The sequence below is a fragment of the Chrysochloris asiatica genome, unplaced genomic scaffold (genome assembly GCF_000296735.1).
Source record: "Chrysochloris asiatica unplaced genomic scaffold, ChrAsi1.0 scaffold00008, whole genome shotgun sequence".
Lineage (NCBI taxonomy): Eukaryota > Metazoa > Chordata > Mammalia > Afrosoricida > Chrysochloridae > Chrysochloris > Chrysochloris asiatica.
In genome coordinates this window covers 32,739,400-32,748,867 of record NW_006408526.1, presented here as the reverse complement: position 1 = coordinate 32,748,867, position 9,468 = coordinate 32,739,400, and the positions used below count along the sequence as shown (strand labels likewise).

The 9,468-nt window shown below is 49.5% G+C and overlaps 1 pseudogene; it reads left to right on the top strand.

The window, feature by feature from the left end:
* Positions 1-9,468, top strand: part of LOC102831273 — a 54,069-nt pseudogene continuing 44,601 nt past the window's right edge.

Sequence of the window (9,468 nt, the reverse complement as noted above, 5' to 3'; positions counted from 1 at the left end):
ATGGGTAACCACTCCAGGTAGGGTGAGCTGGAAAATCTTTCTCTGCTCCCAAGATCGATTCTAACACAGCACACTTGGGGGGTTTCACAAGGAGGGCCAGGGGCAGTGAGCCACACCTGGAGGAGGTCTTTGCTGATTGGACTGTGTTGTGGAGAATGAGTAAGCAGCCAGGGCTGGACAGAAGGCAGAGAGGGTCAACACACCAGAAAGGAAATCTGAACCTGCAGTTCAGCCTTAGCATGCCCCCTGCCCCTCTGACTCAGTAACAGAGGGACATGATCCTTCCACACACAGGGAACAAAGGGCCAGGGGGATGGTAGGAGGAGCTGCTCTGGAGAGAAAGTGGCCAGACCTTGTGGGGTGGCAGTCCGAAGCCTCCTCCATGGGTCCTGACAGTGATGGATCACCACACCCCACTCCATCCATCCCCTCTACCTACTGCAATTGATCCTGAGACCAGGTGCCTGGGTGATCGTGGTTGGCAGCTTCCCATGGAGTCTAGTATGCAGCAGCAGTGGGCTGTAGGAGGGTTGACAGCAGCCCTCCATCAGCTGTTCTCACCCCTCACCCCATACTGGGGAAAGCACCCTCCTTGGCACTCCCCTGAGGAGAAGCTAAGGATCCACCCTGCTTACAAAACAAATGGCTGACAGAGAAGAGTCTCCCCAGGAGAGACATAGTGAGTGCAGGCCCCACATGGCTCCATTCCCAGTCCACTAAAGGAGGGGCAAGGGGGAGCTACAAGACAGAGTGTGGCTGCTACCTGTTTTGAGTGCCCTCCAGGGCACTGTCTGTCACCCTAAGAGATTCAGGGTTTTCGTCAATGACAGTGCAGGACTTTTACATGTGACTTTTTCCAGGACAGCCTCAGGTTCCTATGAAACTGGCCTTCTTGCAGGAGCTGAGATAAAGGTGGCACCCGGGTCCACCCCTGATTGGGAGGATTTGCCTCACCAACACCCCCAACCTCCTCTGGGGTGTTTTCTGCCATCACTTCCCATAGATCAGGCTTTCCCCTTCCCAAGCCTGAGCCCATGGGGCCTCCTGCCCATGTCCTATTCTCTTGCCCCTACAGCTCAACACATGCAGATGCCAAGTCAGAGTTATAACTACCTGTTTCAGAACTACAGACCATTAGAACCAGATGGAGCCTCAGAGACCATTTTTCCCCAACCCTTAAATAAATTGAATCCCAGGAGACTAACAACAATAAGAATTCTTTACATTTATATAATGTTGGCAAATTTTTTAAAAGACTCAAGATATTTTAATAATGGTTAAGACTTAGAATATCACGCACTGTGTGCCAGTCACTATTCTAAGAACTTGACAATATTAAACCCTCACCTCAACCCTAGAAGGTAAGAACTATTACTATCCTCATCCCCCAAGACACAGGGGAAATGAGGAAAGTTGCCCAAGGTCACACACAGAGTTAGTTAGCTGGTGGTGAGCTGAGCTATAAACCCAAGCAGTCTGCCTTCAGAGGTCATGTCTCCTGCCTCCAACCACTTGTTTGCTCTGCCCAGTGTCTCCCACCCACCATGCCGTTGTTGTTCATTGGCATTGAGAAGATCCCAACGAGCAGCAAACCCATGCACCATGAAAGGAAACACTTCCCCATCCTATGCCATCTCCAGGATCATTTGAAGATCTTAACTATTGTGATCCATAAACTTTTCATTGGCTGATTTTCAGAAGCAGATCACCAGGCCTATCTTCCAGGTCTATTTGATTCTGGATGTTCCACTTAAACCTGTTTAACAACATAGCCACATACATGTAAGCCTCCACTGACAGATGGGTGGTGGCTATGCCTGAGATGTGTTGGCCGGTAGGGTCTCCTGCAAGAAAAGCAAGAATTCTGACACTGAAACGTCTGTGTCCCCTCCTCCCACCATAGTAAGGTTCCAAAGGGCAGAGTCATGACGATGGCAGGGACACATGGTGGGAGGATCCTGGGTCTCATATACAAGTTTCAGGACACCCACAAAGCAGCAAGTGCCCCAGGTGGATACAAACTGAGCCTGTGGGAACCACGTTTGGTATCAGCTAAAGTTATCAGAGGTAGGCGGGGCTCATGAGAAAGACTTCCTGGAAAAGATGGTATCAGAGACGATTTTGTCAAACGGAAGGGATTTGGAAACTTTGTAGAATACACAGCTCTGAGGAGGAGCAGAGGGTTCCATGTCGTGTTTCAGGCAAGAATCAACTAGACTAGACCAGGCTCCGTATACTGCAGGTAGGGAACCACCCACTACCCTAGGACCTTCACAACCACCTGGTGAGGAAGCCAGCCAGGTCTTCCTAACCCTGTTGTTAGTACCATCAAGTCACTTCTGACTCATAGTGACCCTGTATAGGGTTTTTGAGGATCAACTGGTGGGTTTGAACTGCCAACCTTAGGGTTAGCAGTCCAGTGCTTATCCTATAGCGCCACACCCCTATTCAGTGATAATTAACAGATGGCTCAGAGATATCTCAACCAAAATTACACAGGTGTGGAGAAGCAGACTCATAATTTAAATCCAGTTTCTGACTCCAAGCCCAGTTCACTGAACTCTCATTAAAAGGAAACAAAATATCACCACAGGTCAAGTTTTTGCATTGGCTTTTAGATCACTAAATGCATTTAACAATGTGGAATCCTGGTGTGGCACTGTAGGATAAGCACTGGACTGTAAGGTCGTTTGAATCGCAAGGTCAGCGGTTGAAATTCACCAGCCACTCCTTGGAAACCCTACACAGGGTCGCTATGATTTTGAACGGACCCAACGGCACTCAACAACAACAATGAAGCCCTATTTGAGATTGAAGAATCAAAACCAAACCAGTTACCATTGAGTCAACGTCAATTCCTGGAGACCCCATTATGTCAGAGTAGAACTGTGCCCCCTAAGGTTTTCGATGACTGATTGTTTAGAAGCAAATCACCAGGTTTTTCTTCTGAGGCACCTCTATGTGAGTTTGAACCACCAACCTCTTAGTACACAGCCTTTAACGGTTTATACCACCTAGGGACTCCCCATTTGAGACAGTGCTCTGGAGTCTCAAAGCAAACATTGGCTGCTCCAATTATAAAGCCCGACAGCCTTTGAAATGAACACAATATGTGGACTTCCTGGGAAGCAGTATGCCACCTCCATACACACCCCATTCACCCCAAGTCCCACCCAGATGAGACGTCTTCCATCTTTTCTCCCAAGAAGAATCTGTTTGGTCAGCTCTGTAGATTGTTTTCCCTTCGACTTGAGAGGGAAAAACAAATTAATCAAATCTTCTCCCTGAGGCCTCCATAGTGCTGCCCATAGAAACCGCCAGAACTAAACCACCCCACTACTCAACAACCTTCCCTGCTGTACTGAGCTCCTGAAGCTCCTTTGTGCTTTCCCATCATTGCTCCAAAAGCCCTAGATTTCTTCATGCCTGTAGCCTGGGTTTTTATCTCCCCCAGGAGCTCTCTGTCTCTGTCTCTCGCTCTCTCTCTCTCTCTCTCTCTCGCTCTCTCTCTCTCTCTCTCTTTCACACACACACATACACACACACACAGCTGAGTGCATTCATTGTTTGTCCCATTCAGGGACTCCAGACTCTAGAGTCTAGCACCTGGGGCGACACTGATCCAAAGCCAGTCAGGTTTGTTTTCCACAGAAACAGTTTCAGGCCTCTGCTGGATGCTGGACCGTGGCTCAAAGGGGCAGCAGAGGGGAGATGAGGCGAATCCTGCGGCTGCTGGAAGAAGCTGGAGCTCAAGTAGAAGCAGTGGGCCTCACTTGGGCAAATGAGAGAGAACTGCTGTCTCCTAATGACACTGTCATTTCTAGTAAAAATAAAGATGGTCACCCCTGGATTCCTACCGTTTAAGAAGCCACTCTGTGCCAGACATTTCATGTACACTGTCTTACTTATTTCTCCCACGTCTGCATTTTAGCGGGGAGGAGAAAACTGAAGAACCAAACAGTGCAAGTCTCATGGCTGAAATGTGGAGAATCCAAGCCACTGTTTTTCCTACCATATTACACGCATTTTCATACTTGGTGCTTCGTTCCCACCCATCCCCTCCCCGGCACTCCTCCCCTCCACTTCAAAGTAACACATTGTAGGGAGATGAGGAGGAACAGGAAAGAGGTGGCCCAGGATTGGTGGGAGTGCCCAGCAAGAGAGAGCAAGGCTGGCCCACAGGAGGTGGGATGGATTAGTAGTTTCCCCATGTCCCCCACCCCTGCCCCACCTGGCTGGGTAGTTCCTGGCTCCCCCAGGATCCCCTCCTCTAGAGGCCTGGGGGTCAGGTCCCTGCCTGGCAGGGTTCCCCAAGAGGGAGATAGTCCTTCCCCTGCCAGGAATGTGCGTGAAATCCCAGTAACTCTCTCCAGCTGGGCCTGACCTAAAAGGGGTCTCCAAGCCATACAATCAGGGGCCCATGTCTGGGAAAGTTAGTCTCACTCCTTTTTTCTCCTAATTATAACCCAAGGTGTGGAGGGCTGGGTGGGAGGGCCTGGTGACACTGGAAAGGGCATTCTAAGTACAAGGGACCATCTGCACAAAGTTGGAAGTAATGGCTCTGGGCCCTCCTCAAGGGTATCCGAGTCAGACACAAGCACTCCCAGATTAGGATGCCTTGCCCCTTGACCTAAAGCCTGCTCAGGCCTAAACAAGGGGGGTTTGCAGATGGCAATAGCTAAAGGGCCAGGGCAAAGTAAAGAGGACAATAGGCAGTACTAGAGTAGGAGTTCCAGCCCCGGCTGCCTGGTACAGTTATCTAAGAAACAAGCTCTATTAGAACCATTTCTTCCTAAACCCTGACGTTGCATTAACGGCTCTATTATGCATCTGTGAGCTGCATGACTTTGTACATTTTACTAATTCTCTCCAACCCTCCAGTTACGCATCTGTTAGCAGAGACAAATGGAGTGGGGTGGGAATCAAATGAGATAATTTGCGTAAAAGCACATGTAAGATATATTGTTGTTGTTAAGTACTTTCGAGTTGGTTCTGATTCATAGCCACCCTGTATAGGGTTTCTGAGGAACGACTGATGAGTTTGGACCGTCAACCTTGTGGTCGAGTGCTTATCCTACAGCACCACACCAGGATTCCATAAGATATGATAGATATTAGTATAATGTGGCCACAGGGATAATTTGACCCAGAGTGCTAGTTTAATGAAGAAGTTCAGCTTCCATGAAGGGAAAAACACCAACATCATCACTATCATCATTAACAACATTACCACCATTTTCATCATCATCACCATCATCACTAACCATTTCTATTTATTGAGTAGCTAATAACAACCAATAAATAGCAGCCATTTATTACGTATTGACTATGTGCCACGTACTATACTAAACATGGCACACAATGTATGCTTGCTCCAGGCAAACAAAATAAGTCAAGAACAAGATGTCTGGTAAGGGATGAGAGGTGGGGACTGGGTTGTAAGGGGCAGAGTGAAGGACCCAGAACACAAGGCAAGGAAAGCACACAGACACAGGCTCCAGCGCCCACTCTGCCCCCCACTAGCTAGATGGCCTAGCCTCTCTGACTCTCACTTTGCTCAAGAGAATAGCATTATCTAAGTTTGCAGCCCCACGTGAGGCTCAAACAGGCCCCAAATCAGCCTCCACTTGTGACCTCCAGCTGAGTTCAGAACAGATCAAATGCTGTAGTCAAAGTGGCTTTTTATGCCAAGGGGCCCACCAGGGCAGGCCAGGGCAGAGCAGCTACAAGGCTGAAGTGTAGCCCAGCCCAGGCCAGAGGGAGCAACCAGGAGAGAGGCAGGCAGAGGACTTTGGGAGAGGCCTCCCTTCCTGGCAGTTCTAGCCAGTGTCAACCAGGGCCGCCTCATGCAATAGAGCAAGGGTCGGGCCTCTGAGCCTTGCAGGCTGGGTGGAGGCTTTGTCTGAGTGAGGCAGGCCAGGCAGGCACTGGTTGCATCAGGCCAAGGAAAGAGCTCTGTGACCCCTTCAGTTCCAGCCTCTGGGTTGGTCCCTTCCCGTATGGGCTGAACTGGGAAAGAGAGGAGCGTGTCCACTCCCACGCCAGGGGAGATGAGGCACCCACAGCCCTTGCTGTGCCTCCTATAAGTCCTGTGGAGCCGGGAGCTGGGGAATAGATTGGTCATGGTGAAATCAGAGGAGCTGGGGCCTTGATGCCAGGGCTCCAGCTGGGGTTAGCATCAGCCCCCTCCTCACAGCTGTCAAGGGGAGCCTCAGAGACAAAGGAACCAGGAGCCCCCAACTCAAGACTGTAGTGGAGGATACAGAGTAGGTAGGGATTTGTCTGGTAAGGGATGAGAGGTGGGGACAGGGTTGCGAGGAGGAGGATGGAATGGGAGCATGAGACAGGGAAAGCACACAGACACAGGCTCCTGCGCCCACTCTGCCCCCCACTAGCTGGATAACCTAGCCTCTCTGTGTCTCAATTTGCTCATGAGAATAGCATTATCTAACTTTGTAAGATCAAACAAGCCCCAAATCAGTAATGGTACCCAAAAAGCACAGTGTCTAGCAAACCACAAACTGCAGGCCAATTCCTCTTCCTTCTCCTCTTTCTCACTTGTCTTTCCTGCCCTTGTCTCATCCACATCTCTCAGTTTTCCTCCACTAAGGAGCTCTGGTCATGTAGTGGTTACCAGTCGGGCTTTTAACCTCAAGGCTAGCAGTTCGAAACTACCAGCTGTTCTGCGGGAGAAAGATGAGGCTTTCTGCTCCCATAAAGATTTACAACTTCGGAAACCCTGTACAGGGTCACTATGAGTTGGAACCGACTCCACGGCACATTGCTGTCACCACCACCCGTATTTGCCCAGCTGGATGGCACACAACAGCAACAAGTGTCTCACCACCAGGGTGAGACCGTCCAGGAAGACTAGGGGTTCCCAGGGAACTTGCACTTACATTTGTGCAGGGAAAGGGTGGGGCATGGCTAAAGGGGAATTTGGGGGTAGTGAAATCAGTTATCCACACTGGCCCTTGGCTTCCCTAACGCCACATGGGTACAGCCACCAAGTCATCCGTCACATAGGGTCATATTCATTGTAGGTGTGATCTACAGACTGAGTGGCTGCTGACTCGTGAAGACATCATGTGTGTCAGTGTAGAACTGAATTCCATTAGGGTTTTCAGCGACTGATTGTTGGGGGAGAAGATCATCAGGCCTTTCTTCCAAGGGTGAACTCCCCTGGGGGAACTCGAACCATCAACCTTCCCATTAGCAGTCAAGCACATTCACTGTTTGCAAAACCCAGGAGCAATACTTTTTATTTAAAAACAAACAAACGAACATTGTTGTTGAGTCGATATTCTAACTCATAGTGACCCCAGAGTAGAACTGCCCCATAAGGTTTCCAAGGCCACAAGTCCTGCTGTGGCACTGTGGGATAATGCACTGGACCACAAGGTCAGTTTTAACTGCAGAGTCGGCAGATCAAACCCTCCAGCCACTCCTTGGAAACCCTAGACAGGGAGGGCCACTATGAGTCGGAACTGACTTGACAGCCCTTAACAACAAAACAACAATCTTTTCAGTAGCAGAGTGCCACAACTTTCTCCCTCAAGGGGCTGATGGGTTTGAACTGCCAACCTTTTAGTTATCAGCGCAGCACTTAACCACCCCTTAGAAGGACAGCTGCCTCCCTCTCTTACTGGAATATACCCTGAATCCTTCAGGGGTGCCGGAGAAAGATCGCCTAGAAGCAGGGAATCAGACAGTGGCTGAGGTCCCAGCCCTTTGTCAGGAAACCTTCTCTTCCAGGGCTGGATCCCACGTGGGGCCAGGCGGCTGAGCCAAAGTTGGCTCTGGCAATAGAGAAACCTGAACTCCGTGAGCCAGACAGGGTATGTGTGATGTGCCTCTTTGTTCATGTGCCTACTTCTCCCCTCCCCCTGTCCTTTAAAAATGCCAGCCTGCCTCAGCTGTGCTGAGAGGAAGCAGGGATATAGATTTGGGTTGTGTCCAGGCTTTTATAGAGAAACAGAATTCCCAGCTTCCAACTTCCAGACCTGGGGACTCGAGGTGAGAGCACCCTCTGGTGGAAGGTGAGATTCCAGAAGACAGGGGAACCCACTACCAGAACTGCCCCCTGCAAGTTCATTCCTTCAGCAAATACTTATCGTGTATTTCGTGCACATTGCATTGTGCCATGGCAGGAGCTAAGGAGACAGAGACAAGTCAGACACAAACTTGCAGTCTAGAGAAGAGACCCTGAATCTTTTCTTATAGTGCTAAAGAAGGGCTTCTGGTGTAAGAATAGCACTGGACTACAAACCATAAGGTTGGTGGTTCAAATCCACCAAGCTGCTCCTTGGAAACCCTGTACAGGGTCAGAATTGACTCGATGGCATTTAACAACCACAAGAAAGTGCGATGAAAAAAGCATGGATGGCTTCCTGGATGAAGAATGTCCAGTTTACACCTGGAAGATGGGTTGGCCTGATGAAGATGGTGTAGGAAGGAAAGACCTTACTAAAACCTACAGATGAGAGGAGCCAGGGACTCACTGTCAGGCACCCTCTCTGACAGTGGTCCAGGTTGGCTGATGAACAACGTCTTGCTAGTGAGGGATCTCGTAAGCTTGAGTATTTCACTGAGGATGTGACTTGGTCAGATTTCTATCTGAGTTTTGGATAGAGAAGGGTTAGGAGAGGACAAGACTGGAATCAGGGAGGCGAAGTTGGCTGTTGTCTCGATGACAATGGTGATGATAGTGGCTTGAACCAGGGTGGCGGCACTGGAGAAGAGAGAAAGCAGCCATGCTGGAAAGCTATTTAGGAGGTAGAAGCAAGGAGAATGAGGAAGTGTAGAGGTCAGAGGCAGACAGTGGCTCAACGTTAAGAACAGTTCAGTGAATGTTTCCTAGACCAAAGGAGCAAGTATGTTTGGGAGGTTTCAGGAGCTGAAGCAGAAAGGCTTGAGAATAAAGAGAGGAGAGAAAGGAGAAGAAAGTTATGGTGGGTGAGACCCCCAGTGAGATGGATTGGCCAAGCATGGCAACAATACTGAGGTTGGCCCAGGATTGGGCAGTGTTTCGCTCTGCTGTACATAAGGTCACTATGAGTCGGTCCTGACTAGATGGCACCTAACAACAACAGCAAAGATTTAGAGGACAAATAAATACGTGTTGGAAGAAGTATAGCCAGAATGCTTCTTAGATGACGGGATGGTGAGACTTCATCTCTCATACTTTAGACATGTTATCAGAAGGACCAGTTACTGGAGAAGGACATCATGCTTGGTAAAGTGGAGGGTCAGCGAAAAAGAGGAAGCCCCCCAATGAGATGTACTGACACAGTGGCAGCAGCAATGCGCTCAAGCGTAACAACAATTGTGAGGATGGCGCAGGACCAGGCAGTGTTTCATTCTGTTGTGCATTGTTGTTGTTGTTGTTAAGTGCCATCGAGTCGGTTCCGACCCATAGCGACCCTGTACAGGGTTTCCGAGGGTGTAAATCTTTACGGGAGTAGAAAG